The sequence below is a fragment of the Rhinatrema bivittatum genome, chromosome 2 (assembly GCF_901001135.1).
Source record: "Rhinatrema bivittatum chromosome 2, aRhiBiv1.1, whole genome shotgun sequence".
In the NCBI taxonomy this organism is placed as follows: domain Eukaryota; kingdom Metazoa; phylum Chordata; class Amphibia; order Gymnophiona; family Rhinatrematidae; genus Rhinatrema; species Rhinatrema bivittatum.
The window spans coordinates 746,819,822-746,836,480 of record NC_042616.1 but is presented as its reverse complement, the minus strand read 5'-3'; positions in this window follow the sequence as shown (position 1 = coordinate 746,836,480).

The following is a 16,659-nucleotide window of genomic DNA, read 5'->3' as shown; positions in this document are numbered from 1 at the left end:
CAGAAATTAGAAAAAAAAGGAAGTTAAACACAGCCCAGAACACAGACTGAAAAATTAACCAAGCATACATGAAAATAAAAGCAGACATGTCCTCCATTCACCCTAGCTGTCCAGCTGGAGTTCTCTTGCAATGGACCCCCAGCAAACAAACGGCAGCAGGCAGATCCTTTGTTTTAACTACTGCACAAGCACTAAAGATGGAAATGTAAACACTGGGAGGAGCACCTAGGAAAAGCGAACATTACACTGCTAATGAGAAAAGAAAGCCAACAAGGAAATGAAAGTAGCTGTAAACTACAAGAAAAGAAATAACTGCAGAAAGACAGCATGAAACACTAAAGGCAAAAAGAAACTAGCAGCACAAAATGGTGTAGCAAAATTATTAAGGATGTGAATCATTTTTTTGACGATTTAAAACAATCGTCAGATATATTTTAAATCGTCAAAAATCGTTAGAGCTGCGATACAATAGCAATTCCCCCGATTTATCGTCAAAAAATCGTAAATCGGGGGAGGGGGAGGGCGGGAAAACCGGCACACCAAAACAACCCTAAAACCCACCCCAACTCTTTAAAACAAATCCCCCATCCTCCTGAACCCCCCCAAAATGTTTTAAATTACCTGGGGTCCAGGGGGGGGGGGGGGGGTGTCCCGGCGCGATCTCCCACTCTCGGGCCACGGTTGCATTAATAGAACTGGCGCCGGTGGCCCTTTGCCCTTACCATATGACAGGGCAAAAGTAGCGCCGGTGCCATTTTGCTTCCTGTCACCCGACATCACGAGTGCAGGAGATCGCTCCCGGACACCCGCTGGACCCCCAGGGACTTTTGGCCAGCTTGGAGGGGCCTCCTGACCCCCACAAGCTTGCCAAAAGTCCCTGGGGGTCCAGGAGCGATCTCCTGCACTCGTGACGTCGGGTCACAGTAATCAAAATGGCGCCGGCGCTACCTTTGCCCTGTCATATGATAAGGGCAAAGGGCCACCGGCGCCATTTAACGCAGCCATGGCCAGCGAGTGGGAGATCGCGCCGGGACACCCCCCCCCCCCCACACTGGACCACAGGTAATTTAAAACATTTTGGGGGGGTTTGGGAGGGTGGAGGATTTATTTTAAAGGGTCGGGGTGGGTTTTAGGGTTGTTTTGGTGTGCTGGTTTTCCCGCCCTCCCCCGATAAAATGATTTTTTAACCTAAAAAACTAAGATGATCAGATTCCCCCCCCCCCCCTCAGCCAAAATCGATCGTTAAGACAATCAATCACACGATTCACATCCCTAACTACCACAAAGTGTCATAAGAACATAAGAACATTCCATACTGGGTCAGACCAAGGGTCCATCAAGCTCAGTATCCTGTTTCCAACAGTGGCCAATCCAGGCCATAAGAACCTGGCAAGTACCCAAAAATTAAGTCTATTCCATGTTACCGTTGCTAGTAATAGCAATGGCTGTTTTCTAAGTCAACTTAATTAATAGCAGGTAATGGACTTCTCCTCCAAGAACTTATCCAATCCTTTTTTAAACACATTTATACTAACTGCACTAACCAACTCTGGCAACAAATTCCAGAGTTTAATTGTGCATTAAGTAAAAAAAAACTTTCTCCGATTAGTTTTAAATGTCCCACATTCTAACTTCATGGAGTGCCCCCTAGTCTTTCTATTATCCGAAAGAGTAAATAACAGATTCACATCTACCCGTTCTAGACCTCTCATGATTTTAAACACCTCTATCATATCCCCCCTCAGCTGTCTCTTCTCCAAGCTGAAAAGTCCTAACCTCTTTAGTCTTTCCTCATAGGGTAGCTGTTCCATTTCCCTTATCATTTTGGTATCCCTTCTCTGTACCTTCTCCATTGCAATTACATCTTTTTTGAGATGCGGCGACCAGAATTGTACACAGTATTCAAGGTATGGTCTCACCATGGAGCGATACAGAGGCATTATGACATTTTCCATTTTATTCACCATTCCCTTTCTAATAATTCCCAACATTCTGTTTGCTTTTTTGACTGCCGCAGCACACTGAACTGATGATTTCAATGTGTTATCCACTATGACGCCTAGATCTCTTTCTTGGGTTGTAGCACCTAATATGGAACCTAACATTGTGTAACTATAGCATAGGTTATTTTTCCCTATATGCATCACCTTGCACTTACCCACATTAAATTTCATCTGCCATTTTGATGCCCAATTTTCCATTCTCCCAAGGTCTTCCTGCAATTTATCACAATCTGCTTGTGATTTAACTACTCTGAACAATTTTGTATCATCTGCAAATTTGATTATCTCACTCGTCGTATTTCTTTCCAGATCATTTATAAATATATTGAAAAGTAAGCGTCCCAATACAGATCCCTGAGGCACTCCACTGCCCACTCCCTTCCACTGAGAAAATTGTCCATTTTATCCTACTCTCCGTTTCCTGTCTTTTAGCCAGTTTGCAATCCACGAAAGGACATCACTACCTATCCCATGACTTTTTTACTTTTCCTAGAAGCCTCTCATGAGGAACTTTGTCAAACACCTTCTGAAAATCCAAGTACACTACATCTACTGGTTCACCTTTATCCACATGTTTATTAACTCCTTCAAAAAAGTGAAGCAGATTTGTGAGGCAATACTTGCCTTGGGTAAAGCCATGCTGACTTTGTTCCATAAAACCATTTCTTTCTATATGTTCTGTGATTTTATTTATTTATTTTATTTATTAATTTCTATACCGGCTTTCACGACCAAAGGTTGCATCAAGTCGGTTTACATTTAACGAGTCGTGTAATAAACATAGAACTAGGGTAATTGAACTGGTGCAGAAAATAATAGTTACAATGAACAAGGAAATTACCAACTGGGATAGGAGGAAAAAAGAGAAAAGGGACAGGAATATTTACATAGTAAAACGCATTTACAGTGAATATTTACATAGTATGCAATAAAGGATCTGTGTCAAGAGGATGTCAAGAGCTAAATTTTGATGTTTAGAACACTTTCCAGTATTTTTCCTGGCACTGAAGTCAGGCTAACCAGTCTGTAGTTTCCTGGATCGCCCCTGGAGTCCTTTTTAAATATTGGGGTTACATTAGCTATCCTCCAGTCTTCAGGTACAATGGTTGATTTTAGTGATAGGTTACAAATTTTTACTAATAGGTCTGAAATTTCATTTTTTAGTTCCTTCAGAACTCTGGGATGTATACCATCCAGTCCAGGTGATTTACTACTCTTCAGTTTGTCAATCAGGTCTACCACATCTTCTAGGCTCACCGTGATATGATTCAGTCCATCTGAATCATTACCCATGAAAACCTTCTCCAGTACGAGTACCTCCCCAACATCCTCTTCAGTAAACACCGAAGCAAAGAAATCATTTAATCTTTCCACAATGGCCTTATCTTCTCTAAGTGCCCCCTTGCATGCGGCTATGCTCCCTTTTTCTCCCAAGGCCTCCCACCCACCCCATACCTTCCAATGGACTCTGTGGTTCAAGATCACAGAGAGAGTGAGTGAGTGAGAGAGAGAGAGAGAGATAAAGACTAAGATGAGATTGCTTCAATGTTCTCTTACCCTAGCTGAATTGTACCCTGGTAGAGAGCCCATCAAGAGAGGGTGAGAGAACACTGTAGAAATCTCATCTTTGTGTGACTTTCCTCATTCCAAATGACGTCAAGTCTTCATGAAGTATACTGTTCTGTTCATATATCTCAATCTGCATGTAAAACTACCCCCAAAGTCCCAGACTACCAAAAAAACCTCAGCTCGATATACCAGCTGCACTGTGATAAACACCACATGCGTTATGGCATTATCACAGGTTTTAACACCATAATGCACTTTGATAAATGACCGTTTGTAATCCCATTCTTGAATATTTCATTTATTTACATCTAATAAATCACCTATCTTTCCAACTCAGAGTAATATACAGTTTAACAATTAGTTATTTTATTTATATAAAATAATTTGTATTCCAGTCTACCCAGACAAATACTGTATTTCAGGATGGATTGCCATGTAAAACACATAAAACAACATTTCTGATAAACATAACAAACAAGAGCATTAGAAACTAATGAATTATAAACAAAAATGTATAAACCTAAATCTGTATTTTATTATTTGTTTTGTGTCAACATTGTTTTTAATTGTTTGTTGGTATTATGTTTATTTTATTATGAATGTGACCTTGTTAGCCATTTTGGAATTTGGAAATGCAGCATATAATTTTTTTTTAATGAAATAATTAACTTTCCCAAGTTGAACTTTATTTCTGTCCAAAGGATCAAGTTTATCAGAGCATGGGTATATTCAGCAGAAAAGGAAAACATTCCTCTCATCAGTATTGGGCATTCTGTCTTTGAACATTGATCCAGAACTTATATAGAAGGATTGGGTCCCAGTCAAAGAAGTCCTGGTGGCAGCACTGTATGTGGTCTCCATGACTCTCCTCAACATGAGAATTCTCCAGTGGAACTTCTGCAGCCAGTGGGAGCAACTACTTCAGTCCTTGTTGTACCTTGCAAGGATTACCATAGAAATTCAAATGCCTCTCCTTTGGTGGCTAGAACCAGAGTTACTGGGGATAGGTGTTCCTCTGATGCCTGCCTTTTCTCTCTCTTTTTTATCTTTCTTTACTTTTTTTTCATATTTCAAGCATCATGTTTTAATTATGGCTGTTGATTTTAGTTCTGTATTGATGTGTTTGTTAACTTATATATTATGTATGTAACTATGTAATCCACCAAGAGTTTTAGATTGGTGGAATATAAAAACTTATAAATAAATAAATGGATTCACAAGGCAGTGGGGCACACACATGGGTTCCTTCTGCGCCCAAGAAATCTAGTCAGTGACAGAATGTCCATTACAGATCAACCTCTTGGCGCTATGAGCCATCTGATATGCATGGACAGTTTTCTCACATCTTCTTTGGATAAAGAGAATTCTGAAACAAACTGACTACCAAAGAGTGATCTTCTATGTGAACAAACAAGAGGGCATAGGCTCTTGGACTCTCTGTCAGGAATCACAAAAAATTTGGGAGTGGGCTCAGACTGTTAATATCAATTTACTTGCTGTAATTTCAGTACGGGAGGGTAAATTGCAAATAACATGTGTAAGGGCATTTTCTTGGTGGCTCCAACATTATGGCATCCTTTACCAAATGAATTACATTTCATTAAATATATTAAGCATTTCAGGATGCAAGTCAATTTATTTTAGTACTACTTTTTATTTATAATGAATATTTTGTCTGTAATCACATTATTTGTACTGTATATGTTTTAGCATTATTGTTTAATATGTTATTGTAATTTGTTAACTAAATTGTGTATGATTATTATGTAATCTACACTGAACATTATATGAAGGAAGCAGAATATAAGAAATGTAAAATAAATAAATAAACTCATTGTTAATCTGTCTCAACCTCTGAAGTCTTGGGTAAAATAAAATGCACAGTATTCAGCAATTTCATGAATAGCAATAAGTACAACATTCCACAGAAAAACCTCAGCAGCAGAAGGAACTGCTAGCAACTTCTTAGTTGTGTACCTCAGTACATGAAAAGGACTATTCAGCAACAAAAGATCTTTTAAATCCTGAGGCCACCCCTCCCTCACAATGTAGTAAACAAATGTGACCATTCAGCCCATGACCCAGAGAAATGTCAAAAACAACACATTTTGACATAACAGTTTCTTGAAGCTCATGATCTTGCAGAATGGCAGGCCATTGGTGTGGCTGGTGATGGAAGCAGTACTTGGACAGACCATGTTCTCATCTCCTTGATGGTCACATAATGAACTTACCTTTGGCCCCCATCCCAGCTCACAAGCAGCCAGTCCAGCCACCTCTGTTTTTTCCTGTGTAGTTCCCAGGCTTTCTTCTTCAGATCCCTAATCTACACAAAGAAATAGAAATACAAATTTTAGTATGTACTGTTACTACTACTATGGTCTCCATATTGATATGTTTTTATGTATTGATTAGAAGTCTGGAGTTAGTAGTATGGCTGTTTGTTCTCCCTTCATGCACCTACAAGTGGTGTCCTACCACCAGAACAAAAAGAATACTGGAATAGGAACAATCCATGAACAGTCATAGTACCCATTTTCATGAGGCAGCTTGCCTGTCTGTCCAGCCAGTCAAAATACCCCTTGCAGATATAGGATCAGATATGGGACAACTCTGAGACTACAGAACACACTGCTTTGAGGAGTAACTGAAACTGTATGAAAGACCCATATCTCTCCCTTCTGGAAGAAGGACAGTGGTTTTCTCTCCTATAGGGGCCACATTTGAATTTATTACATTTCCTATAGGAAGTTCTATCTCATAAATGGACCTTAACTATACTTTTGACGATTGGTTAAAGTCAATCGTTGTTACCTATTACAAATATTTATTTTATTTTATTTATTTTGTGTTTTTCTATACCTGCATTCGCGATAAGAATCACATCATGCCAGTTTACAATTAACAAAAGGGGTGTAAAAAGAAGATACAATAAGAACATTAACAGGTGCAGAACGAAAAACGCAGTTACAATATAACAGGGAAATACACAACTGGGAGCAGAGAAAATCGATAGGAATTTAACAAAGAGAAAAAATTTACAAATTTACAAGTTTATGGTATTTACTAAGTTATGGACTTTCACAGGGATATTGTTTACCATGATAAGGTAAAGTCAGAGTCAGTTAATGGATGGTTAAGGTTCAGTTAGGGTCTGGAAAGGCTTTCTTGAATAGCCACGTTTTGAGTCTTTTCCTGAATGTTGGAAGGCAGGGTTCCTGTCGTAGATCCAGTGGAATGGAGTTCCATAGAGGAGGTCCTGCTGTGGAGAATGCCCTGTCTCTGAAGGTTATATGCTGAGAAGTTTTGGTGTGTGGTACCTGTAGGGAATCTCTATAGGCCTCTCTGATGGGTCTGGAGGAGGTATGTTTTCTGAATGGGATTTGTAGGTTGAGTGGAGAGTGTTGATGGATAGCTTTGTAGATAGAGGTAATGGATTTATATATGATTCTATAGTGAATTGGCAACCAATGTAGGTCTTTGAGAATTGGAGATATGTGATCTCTTCTCCTAGTGTTTGTTAATATTCTGGCTGCCGTATTTTGAACCATCTGAAGAGGTTTAGTGTGAGATGAGGGTAGACCTAATAATATCAAGTTGCAATAATCTAACTTAGAGAAGATTATTGCTTGCAGGACTGTTCTGTAGTCATGAGAGTGGAAAAGTGGTTTTATTCTTTTTAAGACATGAAGTTTATGGAAGCAGTCCTTGGTAGTTTGGTTAATAAATGATTTTAGGTTTAGCCGATTATCGATGATAGCTCCTAGGTCTCTTACTTGAGATGTTTGTAAGTTGGCTGGTGGATTGAGGTGATGCTGCTGTTTTCCAGGGATATTAGTAGGAGTTCACTTTTTGAAGAGTTTAGGATTAAGTTTAGGCTGGAGAGGAGGCCGTTGATTTCTAGTAGGCATTTTTCCCAAAATTCTAGAGTTTTTGTGATGGATTCTTTGAGGGGGATGACGATCTGGACATCATCGGCGTATAGAAAGTGTTTTAGGTTCCGTTTGGTTAACAACTGGCAAAGGGGAAGAAGGTAAATGTTAAAGAGCATGGGTGAGAGGGAAGAGCCCTGCGGAACTCCTAGAGAAGAGGGATAACGCTGAGATTCTTTGTTGTGTATTTTGACCTTGTAGCCTCTGTTCCCAAGGAATGTTGTGAACCATGCCAGAGCCGTACCTGTTATGCCAATGTTAGCTAACTGATTTAAGAGGATGGAGTGGTTAACCATTTCGAATGCTGCCAAGAGGTCCAGGAGGATCAGTAAGTAGGCTTGACCTTTATCAAGGCCCATGATGAGGTAATCTGTCAGGGATATGAGTAGTGATTCAGTACTTAATGATTTTCGGAAGCCATATTGGGTAGGAAACAGGATTTTGTGGTCTTCGAGGCAGTCCGATAATTTGGAGTTAACTAGTTTTTCCATTATCTTGGCTAAGAAAGGGAGATTAGAGTTTGGACGAATGTTGGTAGGATCTTTAGGGTCTATGTTTGGTTTTTTTAAGAGCGGTTTGATGTATGCAATTTTGAGGTCATCTGGGTAGATTCCTTGGGATAAAGAACAATTGATAATGTCTGCCAGAGCTTTGGAGATGGTGTCTGGGATTAGAAGAAGCAGTTTAGTCGGGATATGGTCAAATGGATGTGATGAGAGTTTCATTTTCTTCAGTACTGATAGGATTTCTGAAGTTGTGATGGGTTTGAATGATTGGAGAGAAATGTCCTTGTTGGGATGTAGATATGTGCTGGATGGCACAGGGGTATTAGACTTCAGCTGAGTTAGAAGGTTAGATATTTTATTGCTGAAGAAGAGGGCCAACTCATCTGTTTTTTTCTTGAGCTTGGTTGAGAGGAATGTCAGGAGTATTGCTTTGAGTTAAATTTGACACATAAGCAAAGAGGGCTTTTGAGTCGAAAATAAGGTGATGGATCTTAAGAGCGTAGAAATCCCTTTTTGTTTTTAATGTATAGCACTTGTATAGGTGGAGGGCAATTTTGTAAGTGGAGAGGGTGGTCGGGGATGGCGCTTTACGCCATTAGCTTTCTTTCTGTCGAAGGGAGTGTTTGAGTTTTTGAAGTTCTTCGTTGAACCATGGTTGTCTTTTGGGCTCGTTTTGTTTGAGTTTTTTTGTTGTCAGTGGACAAAGTTTATTTGCTGCCATTTCTGTTATATTGGACCAGGAGTGGAGGGCTGAATTAGGAGTGGAGATGTCAAAGAGAAGGAGTTCTGAGATTAGGTGTTTGTAGAGGTCATCGGAGGAGCAAGATTTCCTGTAAGTAAATTGTTGTTGAGGGGAGTGTTTTTTGCTCATTTGTGCTAGTGAAATGGTGGTAGAGATTAATGTATGGTCTGACCAGGGGACTAGTTTGCAGACAGGTTGAGCTGAGTGTGAGATGCCTGAGTTCACAAAAATAAGATCCAGGGTGTGACCCGCTCTGTGGGTGGGTTTATTGATTATCTGCTTGAATCCCATGGCAGACATGGCGGTTAGGAATGTTTCGCAGTTGGTTGAGCGAATGGGGTTGTCAACATGTAAATTAAAATCTCCAAGGATTATGGCTGGGGACTCCAGATTTAGGTGTGACGCTGTTAATTCCAGAATGGGAGATGCATCTGAGTCTATAAGGCCTGGGGGGGCATAGACTAGTAGGATTTGCAGATGGTCCGATTTGAAAAGGCCTGTTTCAATTTTTGTGGGTGATTTAACTGGATATTGTGCGAGTCTCAGATCTTTTTTGGCAACTAGGAGAATACCCCCTCCCCTTTTTTTCTGTCAGGGGATGGAGAAAAAATCGTAGGATTGTGTTGGGAGTTGATTTATTAGTGTATTTCTGTTATGGCGCAGAAGTCTGGATTTGCATCTAGCAGAAGGTCATTGAGTATTGGCGTTTTCTTGGTGAGGGATTGGGCGTTGAATAGAATCAGGGAGAATATAGCAAGGCCTAGTATTTGTGTAATAGGGGAAATCATGATGGGAATGAGTGATTTGTAAGTGTGTGGATGGGAAATCATGGAAAGATTTCCTGTGAGGATGGTCCTATGATGGAGAAATGGAATTGGAAGACCAATAGGCATTATGGCTTAATATGACCGGTGAGCTGGTTGTTCGAATGACGAGACTTATTTTCTTGGATGAGTGGGGTGAAGGTTGGATGACAATTAGATGAGTAGGATGAGTGCTGGAGGCTGGTCTGATGACTGATGGATGAAGTTAGATGAGTGCTGGAGATTGGTGGGATGAGTGCTGGATGCTGGTTGGATGAATGCAGGAGGCTGGTCTGATGAATGCTGGATGAAGTTGGATGAGTGCTGGAGACTGGTGGGATGAGTGCTGGATGCTGGTCTGATGAATGCTGGATGAAGATAGATGAGAGCTGGGAGTTGGTGGGAAGATTGCAGTGGGATGAGGTAATTTGAACTCTGAAAGCTGGGCTGGGAATTAATGTGATCAAAGTTTCCTTTGTTCTGGGTCTCACAAAAGGGGGGGCATGGTAAACTCTCCGCGCTGAGCCAGACTTTTCTTTTTTCCTCTTTTTAGCTGGTTCTCCGTCTTTTTATCTTCTCTCCCTTGTTTCTCAGTTGTTGCCGGGAGAAACGCCTCCTCTGCATGGCTTACTAATTCTGTTGAAGTGAGTGGGCTAACGCCCCTGTAGGGTCGTATGAGCCCCTTGCATTATATAAAAAGTGAAACACATATACATTTATCATGCCATTAATGGAATTCAATTCTAATACATTATCCATGCATACCTATTGCCTCTTGCCCTAACTTTATACCATTTTGAGCCCACTCTGTTGACTCACCTACATGCTCTTAACATGCCCTTCCCCCTTCCCACATTCCTAGTGTCCCTTAGTGCCTTTCCTACATACCTTTAACAGGCCCCACCCCCACCCCATACACCTAATGCCTTTTCTAGTGATCCTGCTACACAATCCAAGCAATCCCTACCCTTACTACCCATAATCTATTTACCCCATGTGGATACAAACTCCACAATTAAATTCATGTTGCAAGACTTTCCAAGTCTACTTCATAGCCCTCGTGTTTCATTTTGACTGGTTGACATGGTCACAGTGACCCATTTTGGAATATATAATGCTTCACACCACCCTTGGACCCAGTAATCAATGCCCCTCACCCACCGATCCCTTAAAATATCCCCACTAAACTCCCCCTTCTCCCTACCCCTCATCACTGAGGCAGTACTGACTTCAACTTGAATTTAAGGACATAGGAGTGTAGATTTTCTGCAGCCATATGTGGTTAAGAACATAAGAACATAAGATATTCCATTTTGGGTCAGACCGAGGGTCCATCAAGCCCAGTATCCTGTTTCCAACAGTGGGCAATATTAGTTGGCTGTATGTTATGGCTAAAATCTTACTAAAACTAACTGCAAATATCACCAGCTATCATGCTATGAAGTAGCTTACTGAAAATTTACCCCTCAGGGAATAGGATGCTAATGCATTCCCTTTAATGATTCAGTCACTAAGAGGTCCAGGAATTTCTTGGGAAAATTATTATATAGAATTTAAAAAGCTTTAGTATTATAATTGACAAAATGTATATCAGCACAAATCGGTTGCGTGCCCAGAATTGTAATAGATCATACTGATATTTATCATTCAAACCTTTAAATAGTCACTGAACATTCTCTAAGAATTCAGAAAAAGAATATTCACGCCCCTAGTACTAACAATGCTTATTCATTTTATAACACCATTAATTATTTTTATGCCACTGCTCTATATTACTGTCCTCTGTAGCCAGGAATACCATTTGCATATTTATTTCAGTAATAAGTAGGAACATTGAATAGAATAATTATTGTTTCCCTGCTTTTGCATGTTCTTTATTTGTTAATATTCAATTAATCTATTATAGAGAGAACAGAAGGAAAACTGGATAAATTATTTGTTGTCTTAACACTGACAGGAAAAAGTGCATTTATCATACTGTGAGGGCAAATTACAAAGTTATTTATATTGGTAAATAGGGATTTACTCGGGTAAAACTAAAAATTACCCTTAGTCAAGCCAGCAGAAAATAAGCTTGGCGTGCCATTTGCAGAATATATGGAAGGTGTGTTCAGTAAATAATGCATTTATTTTCAAATCTACTCATGTTTTGTTTTTGTTTTTTACTATAGATATTATACCTACACAAAAAGCAGTTGCAAAAGTCCAAGGGTATTTTGCAGTTACTACCCCAAACCAAATGTGCCTGATACTTCACTTTCCATGCATATCCAGCATGGTTCTCTGCTGCATCGGCATGGGAGAAAGACTGATACATCACGCATTTCCAGCATAGCTCTCTGCTTCAACGGCAGGGGGAAAAAAAAAAAAAAAAACAAAACAAAAACAAAAAATTGATGCTTCACGCATATCCTGCATAGCTTCAACGACAGGGGTGAAGAAAAAAAAAAGGATTCGCAATCACAAAGCGAGGAGTAGCTGGCTTGTTACGGCGGTTACTACCCCAACCAAATGTGCCTGATACTTCACTTTCAAGGCATATCCAGCATGGCTCTCTGCTTCTACAGCAGGGGAGAAGAAAAAAAAACCAACAAGAGCTGTACAACATAGTCTAGGTAAAACAAATAAGCATGGGTGTAGCTTGCTTATCGCAGCGGTTACTGCCCCTACTACCCCTAACTAATCAAGCTAGATATTTCACTTGCATGCAGCTCCATCACTGCTCTCTACATTAATGGTGGGGGTGGAAGGGGAATAGAACAAGGAGCTAAGAGTAACAGATAAGAATGAGAGAAAAAATGTGTGAGGCTTGCTGGGCAGACTGGATGGGCCATTCGGTCTTCTTCTGCCGTCATTTCTATGTTTCTATGTTTCTATGTATCCATGACAATTTTCAAAAGGAAAGTACATGGGTACTTTTCACCTAAGCAAACTGTTTGGAATTTGCCTCCTATAAGCAGCATGTCCCTAGGTGATGGACTAGATTAAAAACTGGTTGAGTGACAAACAATGGAAGGTGATGGCATATTTAGATCACAATGAGGAAAGAAGGGTGATTAGTAGAGTGTATCAGCAGTTTTGCAGAAGGGTTAGTGGGAAAAGTTTGCGTTTTGCAGATTATGCTAGTATCTATAACAAAGTGGTAATTATAGGTCAGGTCTGGGTATTTATGGTAAATAGTGGGATAGTTATTTGCATCATCCATAACGATTAAATAAGAAAGAAACTTTAAAAGTACGGGTACATTAGTAAGAACTGAAGATAGGGTATATTAATATGTGTTCTGTTAGGAGAAAAGGAACGTTTAGAGATCTAACAGATGAATATTCTTTAGACATATTTTTTATTATGAAATCATGGCATAGAGAAATGATAATATAATATTAAATCAAATGTTCCCTGATGGATTTTCATATAAGAGTAGACAGAGGGCCTCATTTTCCAGAGGGATCGCACACGATAAGGGACGTTTCGCACGCGTTTCGCACCACCAAAATAGGGGCAGAGTCGACCCCGGAAGAGGAGGAGTCGGGGTGTCACCAGGGCCTACTCCGCGAAGACGCCGTGGATGACGAAAAGGTAAGGCCCTTTTCGCGTCCGAGTTCGCGCCCAATAGCTACACCTTCTATGGTGGCGCTATTGGGTGCGAAACTGGCAGCGATCGCGCCGCAACGGTGCGATCGCTGCCGGCTAGCGCAGGCCCACCCCCCGTTTCAGCCCCCCACCCCTCATTCCCTAAAATATTGCAGGCTTGCGATACTTTAGAAAATGAGGCCCAGAGTTGGTAAAAGAGGCAATGTGGTACTGGTGTTTTATAAATTGGATTTAAAATGAAGATACTGTATATTGAGTATGTGTTTATCCCTGAGTTGAGGGTCTGATAGTCAAAATTAATTGCTTGATTTTTTGTTCATTGTATTGTCTTCCAGATGTTGTTCAGACATCAGTGGCCCAATTGATTGATATATTTGCATCTTTGCTATTAAATAATCCTAATATGTTGATTTGGGGTGACTTTAATCTGCATGTGGAAGATACTGCAATTGCTCATGTAAAATAATTCTTACTGTCAATTTCAGTATTGGGATTGAAGCAAATGGTTCAAGGGACAACTCATAAATTAGGCCATAGATCAGATTTCTTATTATTTTGTCAAGAAAATTGGAATGATGTGTCTATATTGCATCTATTATCTATCGGTTGGATGGACCATTCTTTAATTTTAATTTTCATTGGGGGAAATGACATGTGATAATATTAGGGTTCCTACAGTTTGTGGAATTCATTCAAGAGTTGAAATTGATAATTGTAATCAGGAGGTTTGTGAACCACTTAATAAATTAGAAAAGAATAGTATATTGAATGAGTTAAGGGTTGGTTTAAATCTTTGAAGGAGGTATATGACACTCTTGCAACTGTTACTAGCATTAAAGATAGTTTAGTTAAGCGTAAACTGCAGTGGTTTTGAGGCATTAAAGAAAGAGAAACTAGAGTTGATAAAGTTAGAACAAAATTGGTGGATGTTAAAAAATGAAGCTAATTTAGAAGCTTACAAGATTGTGTTGAGAATTAACTAAGAAAATATATTATTCTGAAAGGCTTCAAAATCTTTAAATGACTCAAGAGAGTTGTTTTATAAGGTAACGTTATTAATAAATTAACTAAAATGTGTGAAATCAGAAAATATGATTAGGATATAAAACAAGTGCTTGCTTTTTTGAAAATAAAGTTGAAAATCTAAAGGGTGAATTCCAAAAGCCTGATGCATACTTTAATTAGGAGATGCACAAATATGTCAGGCTCGCATGGACCGAGTGGGTTTTAAAAGCTGCTGACATATGCGCATATATAGAACATAAGAACATAAGAACATGCCATACTGGGTCAGACAAAGGGTCCATCAAGCCCATCATCCTGTTTCCAACAGTGGCCAATCCAGGCCACAAGAACTTGGCAAGAACCCAAAAAACCAAATCTATTCCATGTTACTGCTGCCAGTAATAGCAGAGGTTATTATCTAAATCAACTTAATTAACAGCAGGTAATGGACTTCTCCTCCAAGAACTTATCCAATCCTTTTTTAAACACAGCTATACTAATTGCAATAACCATATCTTCTGGCAACAAATTCCAGAATTTAATTGTGCGTTGAGTGAAAAAGAACTTTCTCTGATTAGTTTTAAATGGGCCACATGCTAACTTCATGGCGTGCCCCCTAGTCTTTCTATTATCCGAAAGAGTAAAAAACCGCACACATCTCAGAAGTTTTCATAAAGGGGGAGCCCGTGGCTGGGGCACGGGTGAATCGGGACATGAACCTGAGTTGTGTGTAGAAATACTTTTGTGATCTGGTGTGCACTGATGCCCCCTGCCATGTAACTTTACTTATGCTATGGATGATGTGTAAATTAAAAAAATAAAAAAATAGAGAGATGTACAGGATTTTAAGAGTCAGGGGTAACTGAGGGGAGTGAAGGCTATTAAACTTGGGCAGTTTGGACTAACTATATTTTAACTGGGTGAACTGGGGATGAACTGGTAAAACCGGGAATAGTGTTGGCGTACACCCCTTTTAAAATCCCCCAGTTTACATGGTAGAAGTGGCATTTACATGCACATTTGCACACCCATTTAAAATTTGTCGCACATGTGCACGAGATCAGGCTATTTTATATCATGCATGCATATTTATTCATGTATATATTACAAAAAGGTCAAATCCCTGGGTGTGGGCCAATGTAGGTGCACAAATATGCACACGTGCACCAGTTTGGAAGTTATCATCCCTGGAAGCAAGTAAGTCAGAGTAGGATATCTCTAATTCAAGATAAGCTGCAGCAAGAATTATAATTCATATTAATTACTGTGAAAGAAAAGAGGGCAGAGCAAGATGGCTGCAAGAAGCTAGATGTGCCTAAAATCTGTTCCTTCGCAAAGATTTTCTATTCTAATGCCTCCAAAACTGAAAGGAAAAGTAAGGGTTTTCCCTGATGAATCACCTCACTTTTCAGGCCAGCAAAAAATCACCTCTTTCATGTTTGTCTACTGGTTTTCATGGTGGTAAAGTCCTCATTGTTGGGTCTGGCGAAGAAGCATTGAGCCAGCCAGGTGTCTCTAAAGAAGGAACCCAATGGCCCGATCACACGTTCTCCCAAAATTTTATAATAATCTTAGGAAAACCATCCAGTTTGGGAGCTTTACCTGGTTTGCTCGATTTTATGGCGTTTAGTACTCTATGGAGGAAATTGGTGAATTAAAGTATACTGTTTGTTAGGGATGTGCAGAGCAAAATTTTATGTTCATATTTTTTATGTCCGAAAGGGGGTCCCACTTGCGGCCAATATGGACATAAAAAAAATCCAATGAGTTGGGTATATGTACATATGTGCAAAAAAAAATTTTAAACCCCCTCACCCTCCTTAATCCCCCCCCCAGACTTACCACAACTCCCTGGTGATCGAGCGAGGAGTGAGGACGTCATTTCTGCAATCCTTGGCGAGAAGCATGTGACGTCGGTGGCACGTCGAGTGACGCGGCGTCACGTGATTCCCGGCGAGTTCGCGCCGGACGGCTCGTTCGGCCCAAAAAGAACTTTTGGCCAGCTTGGGGGGGCCTCCTGACCCCCCCAAGCTGGCCAAAAGTTCTTTTTGGGCCGAACGAGCCGTCCGGCGCGAACGAGCCGGGAATCACGTGACGCCGGCGTCACTCGACGTGCCGCCGACGTCACATGCTTCTCGCCAAGGATTGCAGAAATGGCGTCCTCACTCCTCGCTCCATCACCAGGGAGTTGTGGTAAGTCGGGGGGGGGGGGATTAAGGAGGGTGAGGGGGTTTATATTTTTATTTTGGCTCAACAATCGCGATTTCCCACATATCGAACATATCTATGTTCGATATGTGGGAAATCCGATCGTTTATGTCGAATCAATTTTTTAAGTAAAAAAAAAATATGAGTTGCGTTTTACTAATGCGGTCAATCCGAATGCACACCCCTACTGTTTGTTGGTCCAAAAGTTGTGCAATTAAGATCCTTTGAAAAAATTATCTTCCTCCACTTGCCCCCCTAATCTGTCATCTGTGTAAATTTTCTCATAAAAGGAGAACA